A 25,133-nucleotide genomic window follows, 5' to 3' on the forward strand; every position below is an offset into this window, starting at 1 on the left:
ACTGTCTAAGAATCCAGGACTATGGCTGCGACAGATCTTCTGTAATGATGAGTACATGACCTTAAATCAAACTAATTCATAGAAGTGTTTTAAAATCCACCTCCATTTTCCTTGTCATTGCTAGGTTAGCTTGTTTGTGGTTGTTTTACTTCACCTAGAAATCACCTTTCTTATTCTACCATAATGTTTTTATATATTTTAGTGCCTCCTTCACTTCTGTCATGTACTCTGTTTTTCCAAAAGATATATGTAGGCCTGATTTTGGAGCTGTCTCTTGAAGGAGATTTATGTGCATTGTTGCATCTACTTCAGATTCAGAAAAGACGGCCAGAGTATCTGCAAAAGCCAGAGAATGAAAACTCAGATTATCCCCTTTCCTCCCAACTGTGATTCTTCTAATTCCATCTTCTTTTCTTCTTTTCCTCCATTCCCTGATTACCTTTTCTAGCACACAACTGAACAGCAGTGGGAACAGTGTATATCCCTGCCTTACCAGTTTTGATCTCAAAAGCAGTGGAGTTTTTGACTAAAAATTTAATTTTGCATTTTGTATTGGTTAGTGTGTGTCTTATGATTGCTGCATTTTTCTGGCAGCTCAAAATTCTTTTAAGGTTTTACTAATGTTTTCCTGTCAATAGAATGATATGCTTTTTTGAAGACTACACATATTATATAAATGTTTTAAGATCTCATTCTTCTATACCTGACTATAAATTTCAGATTTAAAACTTGTGCCATGCAAAACCATCCTTTTCTAGACCCTCCTTGGTAATCCCTGAATTGCTGATCCAGCTGGCTTTCCAGGCTGTTTTGTAATGCTTTTGAAAGAATTTTGCAGGAATGATATTGCTCTATAGTTATTGGAGTCAGTTTTATTTCCTTTTCTGTGGATTGGGTGAATTAATACAGTTTTTCAATGTTCTGGTATAGCTTCTGTTTCCAAGATTTTTTAAAAGACTTCATGTACGTTTTTGACTGTTCCCACACCAGTAATTTTCCACATTTCAGCAGTTACTGAATCTTCTCCGGAAGCCTTGTCACTCTTCAGATCTTTAATGATATTTTGGATTTCATCCAAGCTGGGTGGTTCTGAGTTTGTATGAGTGTATCCCAGATTTTTTTCTGTAAAGTTTGTTCTAGGTTTCTTACAATTTAACAACTTATTGAAATACCTTGCTAATATTACACAGTTTACTTTGTTGTTTGGAACTAATTTTCCATCTTGATTCTTGAAGCACAAGGTATGTGGCCAATATATTTGGAGGCTTTATTTAAAAGTTTTATAGAAGTTCCAAGTATTGCTCTTTTGGAGTCTTCTTCAGTTAATGATAGTTGGTTTCATCCAAACTTCCTTTTGACTGCTCTTATCATTTTTTAGGTTTGAAACCTTTGTTGTTTAAAGCTGGTAAAGTCTTCATTTCTTGTTGTGGAATACCACTTCTGACAGGCTTGTTATATAAGTAGTAATGCTTTTCACACTTTTTATTCTACTATCTGTCCTTTTTGAGTTTTTTTGAGTGTTGCTATTTCAAGGGCTGTTTTGACTAATTTTGTTTTAATCTCCTCCCAGTCTTCTGAGTCTGTATTTAGTCTTTCCAGAAATTCTTGTTTCTTCACTTTTAAACTTTCTGTATCTACACTCCTGGAAATTGAAATAAGAACACCGTGAATTCATTGTCCCAGGAAGGGGAAACTTTATTGACACATTCCTGGGGTCAGATACATCACATGATCACACTGACAGAACCACAGGCACATAGACACAGGCAACAGAGCATGCACAATGTCGGCACTAGTACAGTGTATATCCACCTTTCGCAGCAATGCAGGCTGCTATTCTCCCATGGAGACGATCGTAGAGATGCTGGATGTAGTCCCGTGGAACGGCTTGCCATGCCATTTCCACCTGGCGCCTCAGTTGGACCAGCGTTCGTGCTGGACGTGCAGACCGCGTGAGACGATGCTTCATCCAGTCCCAAACATGCTCAATGGGGGACAGATCCGGAGATCTTGCTGGCCAGGGTAGTTGACTTACACCTTCTAGAGCACGTTGGGTGGCACGGGATACATGCGGACGTGCATTGTCCTGTTGGAACAGCAAGTTCCCTTGCCGGTCTAGGAATGGTAGAACGATGGGTTCGATGACGGTTTGGATGTACCGTGCACTATTCAGTGTCCCCTCGACGATCACCAGTGGTGTACAGCCAGTGTAGGAGATCGCTCCCCACACCATGATGCCGGGTGTTGGCCCTGTGTGCCTCGGTCGTATGCAGTCCTGATTGTGGCGCTCACCTGCACGGCGCCAAACACGCATACGACCATCATTGGCACCAAGGCAGAAGCGACTCTCATCGCTGAAGACGACACGTCTCCATTCGTCCCTCCATTCACGCCTGTCGCGACACCACTGGAGGCGGGCTGCACGATGTTGGGGCGTGATCGGAAGATGGCCTAACGGTGCGCGGGACCGTAGCCCAGCTTCATGGAGACGGTTGCGAATGGTCCTCGCCGATACCCCAGGAGCAACAGTGTCCCTAATTTGCTGGGAAGTGGCGGTGCGGTCCCCTACGGCACTGCGTAGGATCCTACGGTCTTGGCGTGCATCCGTGCGTCACTGCGGTCCGGTCCCAGGTCGACGGGCACGTGCACCTTCCGCCGACCACTGGCGACAACATCGATGTACTGTGGAGACCTCACGCCCCACGTGTTGAGCAATTCGGCGGTACGTCCACCCGGCCTCCCGCATGCCCACTATACGCCCTCGCTCAAAGTCCGTCAACTGCACATACGGTTCACGTCCATGCTGTCCTGGCATGCTACCAGTGTTAAAGACTGCGATGGAGCTCCGTATGCCACGGCAAACTGGCTGACACTGACGGCGGCAGTGCACAAATGCTGCGCAGCTAGCGCCATTCGACGGCCAACACCGCGGGTCCTGGTGTGTCCGCTGTGCCGTGCGTGTGATCATTGCTTGTACAGCCCTCTCGCAGTGTCCGGAGCAAGTATGGTGGGTCTGACACACCGGTGTCAATGTGTTCTTTTTTCCATTTCCAGGAGTGTATTTTATGAATACTATGTCCTTGTCTTGAAATCCTTCTTTGTGGAATAAATTTTATTTCTATTGTGTTAATTGGTGATCAGTTTCAATATTCATAAGTTTACATTCATGATTTCTTTTTTGTTGTTAAAAGTCATGGTCAACCTGAAATTCTCCTAGGTTTGTATTGGGTGAGTGCCAAGTTTTCTGTTTCCTCAGCAGTTTCTTAAAATTTATGGACATTAATTTGAGGTTGAAGCTTCTGCATATTTCTATTAGTATTCCCTCATGTTTATTTATTCTTTTGTGTGCTGGATAGTCTCCAACAGCTTTCCTGGACTTCCTTTCTTTTGCAATCTGCACATTGAAGTCCACAAACAAAATTTTAATGTTCTTCTATGAAACCTTTGATAGTCTGTGTTGCAGTGACTCCCAGAAATTTTCAACTTTATCTTGATTCCTTTTATCCACATGTATTGAGCATGACAATTTATGAAGGTGTAAGCCATATTTGCACATAGCAGAGTAAGAACTGAGAATCTTTTACCTGGGGAATAAAAATCTGTGACCAAATTTGCTATTGTGTTTACAGTGAACCCTGTTCCTAGATGTGGAATGCCTTTTCCCATCAGATTCCAGCCTTCCTTTCCATTGATAATCCTATATACCTCTGTTTCTATGGTTTATTCATCAGTGAATCTAATTCCCTGAAGAGCCAAGAATTGTGTTTGGCAGTTGTCTAACACACTAATTAGTTCTTTTAGTTTCTCTATTTTCCAAGGTGAATTTATGTTTAGGGTGTGAAAGAAGTATTATCTTTTTGTTCTCAATTTACATGTAGGGCTGTAATTCCATTTGGACAAATTTCCATTATGCATAAGCTACTTGATATTCTTGTTGCGGAATTGGTGGGTGTCAATTCACATTTAAAACTGAGATTGTAAGTCCCGGAGTGTTTCTTTTCAGCCACCTCTCACATAGGGTACAGATGCTGACCAAATGCTTTGTGATATGGGAAAAGACACATCTTAATCTATAGCTTTTATATTATCCTTAAAAGCAGGGTTGCCTCCACCATACCAACGATCTTCATTGTCATTGAAGTCTTCGCTGTTTCCCTGGCAAGGGGACCTTGTGAGGTACTATCATCTGGGCCAGGTGAATCAAGGTTTTTGAAAGAGGTGTTACTCCTCCTGCTCCTCCTTTCTCAATCGGGCCTGAGACTGACTATGGTGGAGTTCATTTATTTCTTTTTTTTATCCACTGACTGACAGTTGATAAATTACAAACATTTGAAGTCTAATTATTGTAAAACATAATTTAAATAAGTGTAGTTGCATACTGATAAACTGCACATGGACTAATTGCAGCCATCTGAAAAGCTAATTTTATGAGCTAGCAACTAGACTCATTTAAATTGTGTTTTATGATTTGACTCTGAATGAATGTAATTTAAAGACTATATGTCTTTTTACATATATAAAAGTGGGGGTGGAGGAACAAAATAAAATTTGTAGGCAATGTCCCACATCTTTGTATAAAGCAATTAGTTAGCGCATGGATTTTAATACTGGCATTGAACCTTGTTTCATAGATTCTAAGTTATCTACTAAGTAAACTTTTAAAAGATATTTTCTACATTTTCAGTTTTTCAACTTTTGTAGCTTGTTGTTATGTAATGAACACCTACTGATCTGTATTTTCTCTTAATATTAATTGTAGCTGTCTGATGATCTCAGTAGTGGAAACAATGTAATAAATTAATTTATTAACCCTCCAATTACCAAGCTTTTTAACACCTCTATTTTACCAAATGGGGTATTTGGACTACCCCAAAAGAGTTTTGTGTTTTATTGTAATATTTGTTCTCAGATTTCGCTATTTCCATTGACTGGGTTTATTTAGTATTGAAAAACAGCTTTTCAGGTTATTAGAAGTATTTAATCAGATGACAGATACAGAGTACAAAAATTTTTTTATATTTTTCACTAAGTTCAGTACACAACGAACAGAAATTTAATAATATATGTACCTCAACAGTCACTGCAGTAAAATAACACAAGACTTTTTTCAACTTTTCAGCCAAGTACATTTTTGCACTACATGCACTTCACAGTAACAGTTTCTTCTCTGTGTATATTACAAACAGTTTTCTTACATGTTACACAACAGAATCTTGTTTTCCGAACTTTGTTTCTCTTGCAATCTTGACATCATTGTGGCATTGGTAACTTGGAATACTGGGTCTGTATCACTGCTGTAGGAATTGCAATACCACAAGCTTTTGGTTCATCTTGTACATCTTTATGAAGACCAATGATATTTTTGGCTCTTTCTTCCATGTTGCCTTTACTGAGTCCAAATGCCAGTTCAGTCATGAAGAGTTTACGTCGGCTTCAGTTATTCTTCTGCCATTCAGGAAATCTTTGAGTATACAGAATATATGCTATCAGTGCTGCAATATCTATCATTTGCATGAAGATTCTTAGTGGCCTCTGCCTCGTTCCTCTAACAAAACTGTATTCTCTTGTCATTTTGTCCCCATTATCTACAGCACCTTTGATTTTGTTGTAGTGCAGTATGACTTCGGGTTTGTGTTCACTTTCTTCACCACTCACTTGTCTCTCATTGTGCAGAGTAGAGAGTAGTATTACTGCCTTTCCCTTCTTTGGAACATAGGAAACTGGGCTCAAGTCATTTGTGAAACCAAACATTGAAGAGTGAACTTCTCTCTTTCTGTTTGGCAAGAATTTCTTTGGAATCTCTTTCATATTGGAACGCAAGGTACCAACCAATGTCTTGTTTCATTTTAGTAGTTCAGCAGCCAATGGAAAACTGTGAAAAAATTATCATATGGTACACCATGACCGTTATTCAGAAATGGTTCCATTAGATCCAAAACAACTCTCTGTCCTTGATTCACTTCCCGAGTACTGTCCACCATACATGTGTGAATTTGGATCTGTAATAAGTAAGATGTCTTCACATCAGCACAAACCCAAATTTTAATGCCAGGCTTGCTCTTCATATAAACCCTAAAAGGGCAGTTTCCTCGGTACTTTGCTAATCGTTCATCAATAGTCACGTATTCATAAGGATAGAAGTTCTTGCACAAGTTAGATTGAAATTTGTCAAACACTACCCTGATGGTTTGTAGCTCGTCCTTGGTTTCTTCAATTCTCTGTGCTCTTGTGTCTCTGTTGTCAAATCGCAAGAATTTCAGTATAGACAAAAATCGTTTTCTTGACTTGGCAGCAGAAAAGAATGGTTGCCGAAAGGCAACATTACCTCCCCACAGATCGGAAGCACTTGTGCGATGTCCATTAGTTAGATGAGATCCTATTAGAACTACTAATATATCGTACACTTCAGTTGCATTTATATCTCTCCATGTCATTTTGTTCGAAGAATGAGATGCATTCCACGAAGAAATTACTCGTTTGGCTTCCCTGTTCATCTCTTCTACGATGATGCTCATGATTTCTGGTGTGATAAATAATAAAAATGACTCTGTTATTGTTTTGATTGTTTTTCCATCGTTCACTGGGTCGGGTGATACATTCAAAATGTTGCGATGTCGACACCACCCACCTTTAGGTGGTTCACTAGAAAATTGTATTCCACTTCTAGAAACAAACAAATCTCCAGTGTCTTCACCTTCTTCTTCTTCTTCTTCATCCTCTTCTTCTTCTACTTGTGCACGTGAATGTATAGTGTCTTCTGATATTTCATCATCAGCTTCATCTGATGCTATGATATGGTCTTTGTCAAGAGGTTCCATATATTCATGCAGTTTGTTATCAATATCCCATTCATTTTCATCATCAATGACATCAGAATTGTATAGAATTTCCATGATCTCTTTGGTAGAAAGTCCTTTGGACATCCTTACTTGCAGACGAAATACTGACTCGTGTAATGTCAGCTCGACAGTGAACATCAAATTCAACTCAACAATAGTAACCAGCAAAATTAACAAACATAGGATCTATGGCAAAACTCAACAAAGAAGATGAATGACAGATATATTTCCCAAAATCTTCTTTTTCTACAAATAAGAAAATAAGACGTTTCATACCAAGCAGGGTAGTCTCACAATCCCACCAATAAATGTCTTGAATAACAATAAAGCCGAAAAATTTAGGCAGTCATGAGTGTGAATTCAACATCAATCATTTTAGTACAATGTCATGAAACCACAGTCATGTGGCCCTTCGGATAACATTATTATAGGGAAAAAATCAACCTGGGGTAGTCAGAAAACCCCACTTGGTAATGCAGGGGTTAAGCAATCTAGACAAAACCCTGTCAGACAGTGATGAGGGGTGCTCAGTACTGCCCTAGCTGCCAAGCACACTGTACAACAGGCAATAGAGATGTTTGATAGTGCATAGCAAACTGGCATGCTTTCAAATTGGCAGCTGTATCTTTGAATACTTCCTGTGAGCTTAGTTTTTGCCGTATGGAGTCAGTTATTTACATCAGTAGAAAGCATTTCTGACCATTAGTTGCTTATCTTTAGAGTTTAGTTTCAGTTTGGCATCCTCTACCATTTGCATAATTTTTACCCCAAAATGTTATTAGTACGGTGTATGATTGCTTTTCCTCAAACAATACTCTATCTAAAATTATGCAATGTGCTGTAGTTATGCTCAGCAAATGTCACAATTCTTCGTATATCATCCAGGCATGAATACTGAATGAAGGGTGAGAAATTTTAATTTTTAGAACCAGGAATTTTTGCGTGTGGCAAAAGAGATGAAAGAGTTGGAAGGCTATATGATTGTAAAAAATTTAGTAAATAGCTCACAACCAATGTTGAGATAGATAATAGGTGGTAAGTCTGCCTCCCTTTTTTTAAATTTTTTCTAGGATATTGATTGGTCCTTTTTACTGGATAAAGAGGTGTGTGTACTTTTAAAACCATGATGTGTACAATGATACTCTCTTTATTGTATGATTAATGTATCTATGCTATTATAAAAGTGTACATGTGTTTCACATCTCCTCCTAATCCACTAAACTGATTTCAACCAGATTTGGTACACATATCACTTACTGCCTTGAAAGACCCTCTGTGGTGGTAAGAACCACCTATCTCACAAAAAGGTGTGGATGAAAAAGAAGCATAGCTCATGATGCAAATAACCAGACTATAATCATCCAGTATTTGAGAATGGAAGCTCTCAGTGACCTGCAATCAAATTATACAAATAATTTCAAAATTTTATATTTTTTCCTTGCTGACACTCCTACATACACTGATTTAAGCAAAGAAAATTTATCACTTGCACATTTTCACTGTTTGCATCAGGGATGACATGGAATGTACTGCTTCTTTACAACTAACACTATTTACAACACATTTTGTGGAGCAGTATCCACACATGCCACTTAAGGTACCTGGAACAATATATCATTGTACGTAGGTATTGTACAATATCATAAACATTGAGATGCATGAGAAATTGCCATATCATGCATGACATTTCAGTTTTTTACTTCTTTACTATCAGCTCTAGTTGCAACAGGATTTATAGGCAGTATCCACATAAAACACAGGACATATCTGCAAAATTATATCATTGTACAACATGTAGTTCAGGAAATATGACATCATTAACACTGGAGCTGTGTGAAAACGAAACTGCAGTGCCAAGTTCGCTAGAGATACAGGTGAAATATCTGTACAAATATGTGTGAAATATGTAAAATATATGTGAAATATAAGTAACATGCACACAAGTGAGCAGAGCAACAGGTGAAAAGAGCTTCATAAACTCCTGGAATGATTTCAGTTAAACTTGGTACACATATTACGTACTATCTGCAAAGAAATGCTGTTGCATGAGACTGCAGTCATGTGTGTGTGAGTTGTGTGTGTGTGTGTGAGTTGTGTGTGATTGATTTGCACATGTGCGTGTGTGTTTGTTTGTGTTTGTGTTTGTGTTCATGTTTGTGTGGTCTAATTTTGATGAAGGCCTTACTGGCTGAAAGATTTATTTGTGACAGTCTTTTTGTTGTGCCTATCTGCAACTCAGCCACTTTCATTTTCATAACATTGTTACATTCCATCCTGGATTTTCCATTGTTTCATTTCCAAACAAAGATGTTACACTGAAGAATATGGCCACTGAAAATAAAACAATATTGCCAGTCCCCTGATGTTTACTTCTTTCAGCAATATAAGCTCTATGTCAGAAGGGCTTCTGATTCTGTAAGACTACAATGTGCTAACCACATGTGAAGATACATGATCATTAAGTCATGATAAAACTTCACTCTGAGACTTGCAGTCTATTTTTTGTGCCAAAGTATATGGCTGTGTTGCAGAATGCTTGGGGAAAGGCAGATTATGACATTGACATACCCACGTCATCATTTGAAAATGTAATTAGTGTGGCATTTCACATTGGGCTGCTTGAATGTGAAAGTGATTTTGAATGTAAGAATGTGGTTTTAGTGAGGTGTGCACATTGTTCTCTTTCACATTGTTTTAATCACTTCATCTAAATCCTGCATCTGCACTTTGAGAACTAATATAAGCACTATCAGGCATGTAGAATATGTGTTTTGCGCTATCATAATTACTATAAGCATAGGAGTTTTGGAACTGTTGACTGAAAGTCTAATGATACATTGACATCATTGAATGAAATATGGTTTCCATCTTATGATATAAATATCTTGTAACTTTGTTTTTCTCTATTAAAATGTCACTGGTAGTTGAAGCAACATTTAGCATGGAGATGACACATATCACTTGGTATTATTTATTTATTTTTGTTTTTTAAATTTTTTTAATGATTGAGTATTGTTCTAAGCATGGTTTCATAGAGTTCTGAGGATTTGCGGTCAAATGTGTCCCTTTGTGTCCCTTGTTAGTTGCATGTATAAGCTCTTGGAGAAACTTTATTTACAGTAGAATTAGTGGGTGTATTTTAGAACATATTCCAGTAGAACAAGTGGGATTTAGGACTCACCAAAGCTACAAAGTGGTTCTAGCTCTGACAACTGTCATAGGGGCCAGGTTCCAGGAGAAACTAAAAACATCTGTGGCCTTTATTGACCTTACATCAGTGAGTGACACGATATAGAGAGAAGGGATGATTTGCAAATTACTGGAAATAATTTAAAAAATGGTTCAAATGGCTCTAAGCACTATGGGACTTAACATCTGAGGTCATCAGTCCCCAACTACTTAAACCTAAATAACCTAAGGACATCACACACATCAATGCCCAAGGCAGGATTTGAACCTGCGACCGTAGCAGCATCGCAGTTCCAGACTGAAGTGCCTAGAACCGGTCGGCCACAGTGGTCTGCAAATAATTAAATGCTGAACAAAAGTGTCTCTTATTAATAATGTGATAAGTAATTGATACTTTAAATTTTCTTGGGTGAAAATAGAATTTCAATAAGGAAATTAAGTAATGGCCTGCCACAGGGCTCAGTTCCCACACCCCTCCTGTTCAGCTTTTATATTTCTGATCTTCCAGAAACATTTGCAAGGAAATTCTGCCATGCAGATGATGTTGCTCTGCTTATCAGGAAAGGATCTTGGTCAGTCAGAGGGAACACTTAACAGAGGACTTAGTGACCTCTAACTCATACATCTAAAAATGGAGACTGAAGGCCTGTACCGGGAAGGACAAGGTCTGATTACTGGTACAATCAGACCAATTCCTGTCTACTGACTTCCCATGGTATGTAGTACCTACCCACCACAGATTCATAGAACCAAAACTCTGTTTAGGGATTATTACAGTATACAAGAGAACAAGGAACTACCCATTCATCGTGACACACCTGTCTTACAAAGAAATTGGCTTCATTCAAGACACCTGCTAGTACTTTATGCTGAACACCATGCTACAAGTAACACCAAAGCATGAGATCTCTGGAACAAGAACTGCTAGCACTTTGGAAATTGCCAAGAATGGGAATGGTTCAAGAAATATAACTGCGATACTGTGGGTGTCGAACTTGAGAGGAAACTATGGGTGAAATTAAATAGAATCCACACTGGGTGTGGGCGGTGCTCTGACTCACTCTGTAAATGGGATATTGTGAAGTCTCGAAGTTGTGACTGATACATTGTAGAAAATCTATCAGACATATAAGAGAGAATGCATCCTACAATGCTATAAGGGCATGTGGAATGATTTTATGAATACTATTGCCACAGTGGTGGAATGGATGAGAAACATAGATATTAATATTCAATCAATTTATTTTTGTTTTATGCAGTGACATATTATAAATATGTGTGCCATACAAATGATGATGATGGATTCAGTGCCTGGCGGAGGGTTCATCAAACCACTTTCAGACTATTTCTGTACTGTTCCATCTCAAACGTAGTGTGGGAAAAACTAACACTTAACTCTTTCTATGTGAGCTCTGATTCTTGGTGTTGCTTAACAATGATCATTTCTCACTATGTAGGTGGGCATCATGGCAGGTTTTTACAGCAACCAGATTAAAAGTGTTCCAGAACAAAAACAGTTTTGGGGAATCATCAGATTGTCTACAAAAAGAAGAAACTAGTGAATTAGATACAAATAGAGGAAAATCTTGCGTGGCTACACAGACAATGTGAACTGAAAATTATAAAAACTTACATAAAAGTAGCTGAATATGTTACCCATAAGTCATAAAATCCATATGATGTAAAATAGTAAAAGTGGCTGGATACATGACCCATCAGTCATAAACCTACATCTAATGTAAAATAAACACCAAGGTGACCGGATACATAATGCATCTATCATGAGACATATAAACCATGAAATGGACCTAGTGAAAACAGAAAAACAGGCAGAATAACACCGAGAAAGCAGAAATATAGGGTGGAAATATTTACCATGTACATCGTATGTTACCTTGAGCACACCAGCCAGCTTCACCGTGGCAGTAAAAGACAGGGCCATGCTTACAAAATGGCAGTATAAGCCGTACATGACACAGTATCTGTATTGGCACACACATGAACATTACTACAACGAGTTGAGATGCAGCTGTCACATTTAGTGCAGCAAGAAGTACCTAGGTGGTGTGCATAGCTGGCGTAAGGCACATTTTCGAAAAACAAAAGTGTGCAAACTAGTAAATTAAAATGCATATAATCAAACCAGTTTTGTAAACGAGACTGTTTTTATTTTGAAATAATTTTTCGGTTTGGATGAGTAGTTAGTGATTGTAATATCATGGAAAGATCTTACCACAAGGAAAACACCTCATTTTAATCACTCCAGCCCAACTTGCATTTCTTATCCATGACACCCTCCTCCCCCCGCCCCCCTACATTATAATACAGGGTGTTTCAAAAAGAATATACATATGTTGAATGCATATATTTATTAAACTTTATGACATACAAATATGAAACTTTACGCAAAATGAGCTGCCCCTCTTTGAACTTTTTGACATTCTCTGTCAATCCTACCTGGTAAAGACCCATACATAGGTGACCCACCAGCAATTCTCTGCTGTGTTGATCACGTCGTCTCAGAGAAGCACTTGCATTCTACATCCTCAATTATATGTTCGATGTATTCCAGTCTGTCTTCCCCTGCAAGTTTTACCCTCTGCAGCTCCCTCCACTATAGTGGATATTATCCCTTGATGTCTTAATAAATTTTGTATCAACCTGTCCCTTCTTCTTGACAGTGTTTCCCAGTGTGTTCCTCTCTTTGCCAATTCTGTGGAAAACCTCCTCATCTGTTATCTCATAAGACACCCTAACTTTCAATATTCTTCTGTTACACCATCACCTTGAACTCTTTGATCCTCTTCTGTTCGGTCTTTTTCTCTGTCCATGATTCACTACTATATAATGCTGAGCACCAAACATAAATTGTTAGAAATTTCTTCCTCAATTAAGGTCTGTGTTCGATACCAGTGGACTTCTCTCAGCAACAAATGCCCTCTTTGCATGTGCTACTCCACTTTTTATGTCCTTGCTTGCAAGGTAGCAGAATTCCTTAAGGGGAGATTGTACCTTGTATACCCAAAATGTTAAACTTATCAATTTTAGGGACATTTTTCTCATGAGTTGTGCATTTTTGGTTTGTCGATTTGGTGGAAGGGACCAAATAGTAAAGTCTTCATCAAAATAAGGAAGGATGGCAAAGGAAGTTGACTGCATGCTTTCAAAGGAACCACCTCAGCATTTGTCTCTAGTGATTTAGAGGAAATCATGGAAAACCTAAATCAGGATGGCCGGAAGCAAGTTTGAACCATTGTCCTCCCAAATGTGAGTCCAATATGCTAACCACTGTGCCACCTCACCTGGTAACTGTGCATGATAATGTCATGAAATTGTAATGGCTATTACAGAAATGGTTTCTCTCCACTGACTTATGTTTGTAAATAAGTAGCATGTATAATTTATTGTTTAGAGAAATTTTTGCAAGTTATAAAGAAATTTCCAAGTATTTCAGTTTTATTAATTCATAATTTCTAAAATATTAAATTTTCCATCTTTAAAAATTTTATCAGTGATATTCAGCCCTGTTTTTGTAGGATGTTTAGGTTTTACTATTCTACAATGGTAAGTCCCTGAGAAAAAAGAACCTACACGTTTAAAAAAAATGTCTCAGAAAACATGTTTTAAAGTTGAACACAGCTTATTACTCACCTTACAAAATCCTGTGCCACATGGATCATCTGCATTTTCTTTATCACCCTTTGCCCTCCTAGCATTCCTCAAGTGCATTCGTGCCTCCCTATCATAGTCACTTCCTAATCTGCTTTATTCACACAGACAGCATCTAACGCAGAAGAACATGCCATCGACATATTTACCCAGGTTGTATGTCTACCTTTTGAAGCATCCCAGCTGTCCCTGCATTGCCATCATTTAACAAAAGAACTGCACCACAAAAACCCAAATTCAGCGTATCCGTACCCACAAACACTGTTTCAGGAATTCTAGACCATATGACACTATTAAATGATCCATTTGGGTTCTGTTTCTTCTCATGCAAACACATACACAACTGGTTTTGATCATTCAAACTTCTGAAAACTGTCTTTATTATATTGCACAGTTCAATAGGCAATGAGTGCCTGTGACTATCCTGTTCACCAGCTGCTGGAGCACAGTTGTATTTGCACCATGTCATTGATCCTTTTGGGCACAAGGCATGACAAGGCTCCTTGTCAGTTGATAGATAATTTAAATAAATTGTCCAGATATCCTGATTCATTTTCATCTCATTGTCACAGTTCCTTCTAGTTGCCACACCATAATGGTTCTGCAAACTGTATATCTCCTTGTCTTTCCCAAGCAGTGGTTTTCCATTTGGTAATTTTATGCCTTTTGTATCTTTCCCAACTTGTGAAAGGGAGTTTTGTCAACATGCCCAGTACATTCCAGCTTCTCCACACTGACATCTCCATATGGCTTTTCCTCTGCCACACTCTTGATGCTCTTACTGTCTCCATCACCTAAATATTTTACATACCTTACCCCAGACATATCAACCAACCTGCAAAAAATGTTTATTGCACCTGCAGCTTCCATGTTGCCTCTGGACCCTTCAAAATTTATGCTACATTCAGAACTTTCTTTATGGGATTTAAGTTTTTCTTTATCCTCTATACATGCACACTTATGACAGTACTTACTCAGTACCTCTACATCTAGTACTTTTTCATTATCTGTATTTCTTACAATTACTACACCATTTAGACTTGTATGCCTTCTAGACTGTAATAATAATAATAATAATAATGATAATAGCTTTATTCAACATCGAATGGCACACTGTACATGTACAAAGAAACAGTAATGATTAAAGTTATTTGTACAATACACAAGACACATTTTTCTGAATACATCATTAATTTACAACAAAATTACAATAAGATGTTTACTGATTTCTATTCACATAATTTCACAAAGCATTTGTTGTTCTTCATATAAGTATGGTACTCTTCTAATGTGTAGAAAGGGTGTTTTACTAAAAATTTCTTAAGCTGATGTTTCAGTTTGGCTGTAGGAATAGCCATGACTGCACTAGGCAGTGCATTAGCTACATTTATACCTGCATACTGAGGCCCCTTTTCGTAAACTGCTGTTCTGTGGCTGCCAATGTAAAATCTTTCTTTATTTCTAGTATTGTACTGGTGGAAACCTGAATAAGTGTTTGGGTGCAGTCTCTTCACAAGTAATATGGCTTTTAGAATGTATGTGTTTATAACAGTTAACACCTCTGTTTTTGGAAACAAGTTGTGACAAGATTCCCTATATTTTGCTCCACAGATTATTCTCACACTCCTTTTTTGAAGAATGAGTAGCTTATCTAGATTAGCTTTGGTTGTTGCCCCCAAATTTCAATACCGTAGTTCAAGTGAGAGGAGAAAAGAGCATGGTATGCAGTCTTTAGGACTACGGTGTCTCTACAGAACTTGCTAATAGTACTGATTGCAAATATATTTTTTGACAACTTAGTTGCCTGGGAGTCAATATGTGTGTCCCATTTCAGGTTGCTTTGGATTGTTATGCCAAGGAATTTTACACTAGACTCTCTCTTTACCAATTTGTTGCTCATGTATAATTTAATTTCATTATTCAAACTACTTTTGTTAAACTCCATCAAACATGTTTTACTGGTGCTTACATTTAAATGGCTTTCATTAAAAAACTGAACAATTTCTTTTGTCACATTATTGCATTCGGCCTCTAGTTCATTACATGATTCCTTTTTACATACAATGGATGTGTCATCGGCATACAGAACAATTTTGGAGTTTATAGTACAGTATTTAATATCATTTACATAGATCAAGAACAGAAGGGGGCCCAACACCAAGCCCTGGGGCACGCCATATTTATGCAAGTGATCTCTGATTTGTAGACACCACTTTCTGTTTTAAGTAGAACAAACTGTTTTCAATTGCTCATATAACACTTTATTAGGTCATAAGCAGCGCCTCTAATGCCCACGTTCCATAGCTTGTCTAATAGGATGACAACGTTCACACAATAAAAGGCTTTTTCCAGGTCTAGGTATACACCTGCCACATGTTCCTTGCTTTTGATACCCCCTAACACCTCTTCAATTAGTTGAGCAGCTGCAGTGCTAGTTGATTTACCTTTTAGGAATCCATTTTGATTTTCGAACATCAGGTTGTGTTTGTTAAGAAAGTTTATAATCCTGTTGTATATAACTTTCTCAACTATTTTGGCAAAGACAGGAAGGATTGAGACTGGTCTGTAGTTTTCTATTTTGTTGTTGTCACCTTTCTTAAAAATGGGTGTTACCTGTTTTTTTTTTTTTTTGTCTGGGAAGGTGCCCGATTCTATTATATTGTTGACTGCTGCAGACAGAGGTACAGAGACATTTTGGCTACAGGCTTTTAAAACGTTAGTATTTAGGCCCTCGTGCCCAGCTGAAGTAGAGGGTTTTAGAGAGATAATGACGCCCATTATTTCTGCACAGTTTGTGGGGGCTAGATATATACGATGGTCACATGTATTACCTTTAAAACTGTAGTGCATATTTTTATGTTTGTTATTTATGGCTTCCCCTACGGAAGAAAAATATTCATGATAAATATTTGCAATTTCCAGTTGGTCTTTTATGAGCATGCCATTGTGGTTAATAGTAAAGTCCACACAGGATTTGTCATTGCAGGTTCTAAAACTGTTTATGACTGCCCAGATGCCAGCAGTTACGTTGTGTGAGTTTTGAAGCTTATTTGAAACATAGTTGCTCCTGGTCTGTGTGAGTAAGTCCTTATAGTGTGCTTGATATATTTTGAAGGTTTCCTTTAGCTCAGGAATCTATTATTCAGCATTGCACTGTGGAGTAGTTTTAATTTTTCCCTCACTTCAGTGACATTACTATTTACCCAAATATTTTTGTTTATATTTTTTGTTTGTTTCATTTGGTGATTACAACTGGGCATGTGGTATCAAAGCAGTAATAGAAGTCAGCAGCAAAGCTATCATATGAAAAGCTATTATTTTCAAACCATTTTATTTGTGCTAGCATGCAGTTTAGTCTATTTATGTTGTCATTATACATTATTCTTTTAGTTACAAACTGTTGCTTTGTGGTGACAGTGGGGACGAGAGCTCCAATTTAAGCTGTACTGCATGGTGATCTGAGATGGCTAGTTTTAAAACCAATTCACTGTGGGATAGGTGGGTCATGTTTGTTATTATTTTGTCAAGACATGTTTTACTATTGCCAATTTCCCTAGTGGGTTCCTGAATGAGTGGGGTCAGGTTAAATTTGTCACACAGACGATGTAACTTTTTGGTGCTGACATCATTTGTTAATAAATCTATATTTATATCCCATGTAACTGTAATATTTACATGACCATTTGGCCCAGAAAATGTTGTGTCTATATATACAAGCAAGTCAGAAAGATTTACAAAAAAGGTATCTGTATTTGCTGTAGGTGGCCTGTAAACACCGATAACTGTTATGTTATCTCTACTCCATGTTAGGTTTATTGCAGCAAATTCTGAGACTCCTTCCAAGCAGAAGGCACTCACATCAATAACATTAAAATTACTTTCATTTACAGTGAAAATTGCTACACCTCCCCCAGTCTTGTCTTTTCTACTGAAGGCTGTGCAGAATTTCATACACAGTGGTTGACCAATACTAATCAGAGCTTCCTTGTACCAATGTTCAGTTACAACTAATATATCGGGTTTGTCAATCTGTGAAATTACATCTAGATCATTATGCTTATTTCTAAGACTACCAAGATTCTGGTGTATGATTTTAAGGCTGAGTTTTACCTGCTGGACCTTAGAGGATAATTTTGGACTAGAAATGAGGCCAGCAGGCTTTACAAGTTTCCCTGGCTTGCCAGCAGTGGCTGGTGTTGTGTCCATCACATCAATGGCAACAGCAATATATGAACAATTATCATTAATTTCAATTGCCTCATTGATAGCAGCCTTCATAGAGGCAGTAACACAATGCTTGGCAGCTTCATGTAATGTACCTATATATTTATGGAATCTTGTTGGGCCACTTGGGAGATTCATGACTGCACATAGTGTCTCACCAACTAATTCATCTTTACTCAAACACACAAACCTAATATCAGTTTCATAGCCACTGTCGGTCTACCCACTGGCACAAAATGAATGCTGAGCTTTACAGTTCTTGCATTTCAGAAATAGTTCCTTGCAAGTCCATATCCTTTCACCATGATTTTTAATCCCAATTTTGAACTTTTATTTTAGTTCTGTTGTTGCTTCTTCAATGTGCAGTTTGAAATGTAGGGACGAAAGACTGTACACCTGCCTTATGGCTTTTTAATCTGAGCTCTTCATTCTTTCTATTCTGGTCTTTTTGTTCACTCCTATTTCTTGTACATTTCGTACATTACTCATTTTTCCCTATAGATTACTATGATTTTTCAAAGAATTTTGAACGGCTTGCATCATTTTTCATTGTTGAAAACTTTTTCTTGATCAACAAATCCTGTGAGTGTGTCTTAGGTTTCCTTAAGTCTTGATTCTGTTATCAAGCATAGTGTCAGAACTGCCTCTCTGGTTCCTTTATCTTTCCTAAAGTGAAACTAATTATCATCTAACACATCCTCAATTTTACTTTCCATTCTATTGTATATTATTTTTGTCAGCAGCTTGTATGCATGAGCCATTAAGCTGACTGTGCAATAGTTCTCACACACTGCTACCACTGTATTCAAAGAAACTCTAGGTTAGTTCACTTCAAATGGTGTGTCACCCAATGTTAACAAGACTCAGTTCATTCAGTTTCAAACAGCAAATCAGAAACAGGAAAATATTGAAATAAAATGTGGTGATAAAGAAATATTGAGAGCTAAGTCTTCCAGATTCCTGGGATTACACATAAACAACAATCTAAACTGGCCAGTTCACATCAACGACCTATGTAGAAGACTGAACTCAGCAGCATTTGCCATCTGTTCAGTTTCATCTGTTTGTGACTTGGAAACAATTAGAGCTGCATACCTAGGATATTTCCATTCACTTATGACATATGGCATCACATTTTAGGATAACCAGTCATGAGCAAACAAAGTCTTTATTGCACAGAAAGGAGTCATCAGAATTATGGCTAGAGTGCACCCCATATGCTCTTACAGAAACTTATTCAAACAGCTCAGGATCGTCACCATGACATCTCAGCACATTTTTTCACTAATGTGCTTTATAAACAATAATCACGCAATTTACAAAACAAACAGTGAATTACGTGATCATGATAGAAGAAGTAAACATGATCTTCACAAAGATATAAAAAATCTCAGCATAGTACAGAAAGGACTACCGGTACATTAGTTGAGCATAAAAGTATGCAGTAAACTTCCATTCCATGTTAAACCAGTCATTGGGGATGTGACTAAATTCAAAAAACACCTGAAACTTTATCTTTTGAACATTTCTTCATATTCTCTATAGGAATTTTTTTGACAGTGTGTTACAATTAGTACAATGTGTTTTATTTTAAGCATTCCTATAAAAAACTGGCTATGTAGCACTGGCATATCAAGTGATGACAGAATGCTTTTTATATGTATTAGAATGTAAGACTTATAATTTTTTGTGCAATCATTATTACTACTATAATGCATGTTGTTGTTTAAACTCTTGAACCTCGTGAATCTGTTATATACGATTTGGTTTGTAAGCCTCTTGACTATTTAGTTATGGTTATTACTGTAATAATCTGACATGTTCCACATCCTGGTGATACATTCAAATCAAGGATCTATGGAACATGAAAATAGATAAATAAATACTTCTCTGCACTTGCTATCTTTGGAATTGTGCCCATGATATTTCTCTGAAAGTCTGATGATATGTCCCATGTTTTATACATTCTTCATACAAACCTGAATAGGCATGTGGTTGCCACTTCCCTCTATGATTTTAGATATTCTGATGGAATGTTATCTTCTTTGTTGTCTCTTATGAACAGGATTACCAGCAAAAATTATGGAACAGTTACCAACGTGGAAGGCACTAATTAGTATTATAAAATTCTTATCTCTTTTGCCACTGCAAGAACATGTCTTTCCTTTACAAATTACATATAAGTAACAACAAGTGAACACTAGAGCATCTGATCTTCTATCATTTACATAATATTAAGTGGTCTTTCAATTACTTACACAAATTCAGCCTAGAAACATGAAGGTAATCAGTGCAGCCTAATACACTTAATAATGGTACGACTGTATTAAAGAAACAGTTCTTGGCTCAGTCCTGTTAATTTAATATTAGGCTACATTCGATTAGAGTCAGTTCTCTATCTTCTTAAAGAGAAAATGCATACCTTGCAAATGATTCTTTGTTAGCGTCCATTACATCACTGATGCGTATGTAGGAGAAACGCATCTGTGATTACTTCTGAAGCCTTGTACTGTCTTAACACTGTTTCAGAATATTCACAACAGTGTCTAAATAATACTTACTACTTCAGTGTTATTTTCCTTCTTTTTTTGCCTACAGTTATTTACTCAGAATTGCTTAATACTATCAGGCCTGCCCTCTTTTGTCAGTCTTAATACAATTATGAGCAATGATCAGCCTTACTTGTGTCAGCAATATAACTGAACTCCCATCTTTCTGTAGAGTGCTTCTTAATTCCTTACAGAGTAGGTTCTTTCTTTTCTTTTCTTTATAACATAATGTTTCAGCTCAGTTGTTTCTCTCTGTCCTTTCCCTTTTTTCAGTATGTCTGTATTAAAAAAATTATTTCATCAATATATGTGATACATAATGACAACTATGGGAAATTATCTATCCATATTATTTAACACTACAAATTAGAGAAGAAGACTTTTTTCTTGTTAAACTTTCATTAAAATATGAGTACTGGATTATGTCTTTATTTATACCTTTTTTAAAAGATTTTCTGTCTTCATCAGTCAGACATTAAAATACTACAAGGAAGATTTACAACTACTGCAAAGAAGTAGTTGGGAGCTAGGGATTACTTTTCACTCACAAGTTTTATTTTTTCCTTAATATTCACATATACAGTTTCTTCTATAGTAGGTTTCCAAACATGAGCAAAACCTATACCCAGTTAAGAATGGGGTGGGGGTGGGGGATTGGGCGGGAATTCAGGTGCCACCACCACTTTGATCTCTGAAGTGAAACAATAACACCAAATCTCAATCCTCTTCAGGTGTTGGATTTTTGCATCCCACTAATGTTCCTTAATTTAAATGGTTACTCACCACAATTATTTCAAACAGCAAGGGAAGTTCTGCACATAGCTTGTGATAATGGTTCCATAATTGATAGTCCCTTATTCCAATTCTGTTGAGCTTGAGCAGTTTTCTGAGGCAGTACTTGCAATGAGACCACATCAGCTCTCTATTCCAGATGAACATATTCTTGATATTGAGAGCATACTTCACTCAATGCAGGTTTCTACTACTTCCACCAGCAACCATAAAGCCATGGCTCAATTGCCTTAGAATGTGCAAATAATCTAAAAAATGTAGCAATCACCCAAGTGCCTTCAAGTGTGCATATGACTGCATCAGTCAATGGCTCAACTCTGTTTCCTTTACTCACCAACTGGATCACAAGCCATGAAATAGGGAACCATTCAGATCAAACTTTGATTTTAATCACTTCACATGTCAGTCTCCAATGACAATTACTTTGTCAGAATACTTATTTACATGCACATCTTTGTTTTTATTCAACAAGCCCCAAGATCCCAGTATAAATATCACCATGAGCAAACTCTGTAACCTACATTACTGAGACAAAGTGATTTTTTAAAATGTGATTTTAACATTTTGTAGCTTAACATTTTTTTATTTACCTGTGTATTTTTACAGAAAAATGAAACCTTTTAAAGGTAAGTGATGCAGAATAAAGAAAGATGAAGCAGGAATTTGGAAAAGAAACAAACGCATTAGTGAAGATGAGTAATTTTTTTCTTTTAGTAGTGTTAGTGCTAGTTCAACGATTACATAAGTTCACAGAGTCACAGGTGAGTGTGGTCCTGAAGTGGTTGGGTTGGGTTGTTTGAGGATGGAGAGCAGACAGCAAGGTCACAGGTCTCATCGGATTAGGGGAGGACGGGGAAGGAAGTCAGCTGAAGCTGAAGATGCTAAGCAGGAAAACAGGCCATTCGCTAAACATCACAAAATTCGTATTGACAGAACACAGAATTTGAAGAGAATGGTCGTGTTATTCATCTAAAAATAACTCAGTTTACTGTACCAGATTTTAGCTCTATGGAGGATAGAAATCATCATCAGCTGGGACAGCAGGGATTCATCCAGGGCTGGGGGTGGCTACCCAAAAGTGTTGTGAAACTGAAACTAGCTAACACATTTGAACGTGTACATGGCATAAGAAAAACACAGTTGATATGGGTACAAGTTTGGAACTAAAGAAAAGTGAGAACATACGGAAGCAGGTCCTCAAGTGCAATGCGAATGTGACATTTACAATAGCATCCAATAATATAACTTTTTTGGGACACAGGGAGGGAACTGGAATGTAAAATATTTATTGATTATTGAAATTCTTGCAGAATATGATCTGGTATTACCCAATCTAAAAAATAAACCAAAAATACACAAAAATATAATAGCCTTTCAATTCAACATGACTTAATAAATGTCCTATCCTGTGCAGTTGAAAAAGAAATTGTTAATGACATTAAAGCTTCCCCATTCTTTTCCATTATTAGAGATACAACACAGGACATTATAAAAAGTGATCAGTTAACTCAGATAATTCGATATGTTATTAGTTCACACGATGTCACTGGTAAGCTTTGTGACATGAAGACAAAGGAAATCATTTTAGGTTTTCTTCAAATAAAAGATCAAAGTGCGTTAGGTACAGAAAATGAAATACTAAGTGCAATGGACAGAAAGGGACTTGTGTTAACTAAACACTGTGGTCACGGTTAAGATGGTTGTGCAGATATGTCACATGTATACAAAGGTGTTAGAATGAGAATTCGACAAAGAGAAAGAACTGAAAAATATGTGCATTGTGCAGCCCATAATTGAAATCTAGTACTTAGTGCTGATGCATGTGGACAAGGTCCTTCTGTGACACATTAATGTCACCACCCGTCAGAAGCCTGAATAACCATCTTTTGCAGCACAGACCACTGTAAAACGTGCAAGAGGAGAGTAAGTGAGTTCCTGAAAGGTACCAATAGGGAGGTGGAGCTGTCCCAACTTCTGTGCCGTGGCCAGCTGTGCCAGGTTTCTCAATTGACGGTTCATTGTGCAAACAGCCCAACTGAAGTATCCCTACAGATTGAATTTAAATTCAGAGTTTGGTGGCCAGGGGAGTATGGTAAACTCATCCTGGCATTCTCCTAAGCATGCATGTACACTGTGAGCTTAGTGACACATTATATTATCCTGCTGGCAGATGACATCGTGCCAAGAAAAACCAAACTGCATTTAGGGGTGGACGTGGTCCCCGAGGATAGATGCATACATGTGTTGATTAATTGTGCTTTCCAGAATGATAGAATCACCAAGGGTGTATCATGAAAACACTCCCCATCTGTAATGTTCCCTCAATTGTTGCAGTGTATCTGCTTTCAGCCATTACACACTGTACACGCCAGTGGCCTTCATTCAGATGGAGCATAAAATGTGATTCATCTGAACAGGCTACCTGTCACCACTCAGTGGATATCCAGCTGTGGTACTGGTGTGCAGATTCCAGCCCTTGTTGCTAATGAACAGCAGTCAGTATGGGTGTGTGAACCAGGTACCTGCTGCAGATGCTTATGTGCAGCAGGGTTCACTGAACTGTTGTTTAGAAGACACTGGTGGTAGCTCCTTCATTCTTCTGGGCAGTCAGCTGGTCAACAGTTGCATGTCTATTTTCACCCATACACATCTCCACATGCATTATTCACCCTTGTCATCTACGGCCTGTGGTGTTCAACAGGTGCCATGGCACCAGTTGCGGAGGGTGCCAGTTTGCTGCGCAAAGTATACTTTAATCACGGCGGGCACACAAACAGTTTACAAACCTAGTGATTTTGGAAATACTTCCACCCTTGGCCTGAAAGCTGATAATTGTGTCCATTTGCATGTCACATAAGTCACTCCTGCTACTGCTGCCATCTGCTGTCATTGAGTGATTATTGCATGCTCATGTCAAACATATGTGTTCATGTAGTGCATGTTTCTATGCACAGATGTTGCTTTATCCACTTGCTGGGATACTCTGTACCGGCGTATTCTAGTGCTCTTTCCACTGCTTGCAAGCCAACCATGGGAAGGTATTTCACGTATTAAACATTTAAAATACTGTCACAGTATACTCATTGAGACGTCTACTTTTATGTTAACAGTTTAACCCAGTAAGACAAGTAATACAGTTAGCAACCATGGGTTTTTATTAAGGCAGCTTGACATACATCACGTAAATACACATAATGTTTTTGATGTAGTATTTAAGAAAGAGAGCACTTAGCGACTTCCAACGAACCTCGTTCATGATTTCAAATAACATTAAACTAATGCAAGGTTTCCTATAACTAATTCTCAGTGCCCTAAGTTACATCCACATAATTTCTGTCTGACCTCTGAACAGAATGATAACAGCAGACCTCTCGATGATCACCTGTAATTTCAATATCATTATTGCTATATCTTGCATCAGTTCTGTCTGAAATCTGCATAATAACCGACAATTAGATGAATGTTATGTTTTGTTGACTTCAGCTGAGTGTAGCCCTTCACACATTAAAAAAAAACCCTAAATGTAAGTATACATTGGAACAATTGGTTTAATGAGGAATTTTCCTGATAATAATGTAACATGGAGCAGAATGAGGCAATAATGCACAGTTAGCAAACAATAATTTTTAATTATGAAAGGAATAAATCTGAACACGTTTATCACTGGTCATGAGAAATGATATATTTAATATCAGGCACAAAAGCACAGCTCATTGACAAACGCAAGAAGTTGCAAGGATATTCATCACTTATGCTTGATTGAAACCTAGATTTATTCATTTTCATCACCGAGAAAAATCTTTCACAAACATATGTTGACCCAAACATGGACATAACTCTCGCAGCTTCTCAGTGCAGGTGTGGAAATTCT

This window comes from Schistocerca nitens, chromosome 9, assembly GCF_023898315.1.
Source record: "Schistocerca nitens isolate TAMUIC-IGC-003100 chromosome 9, iqSchNite1.1, whole genome shotgun sequence".
Taxonomy (NCBI): domain Eukaryota; kingdom Metazoa; phylum Arthropoda; class Insecta; order Orthoptera; family Acrididae; genus Schistocerca; species Schistocerca nitens.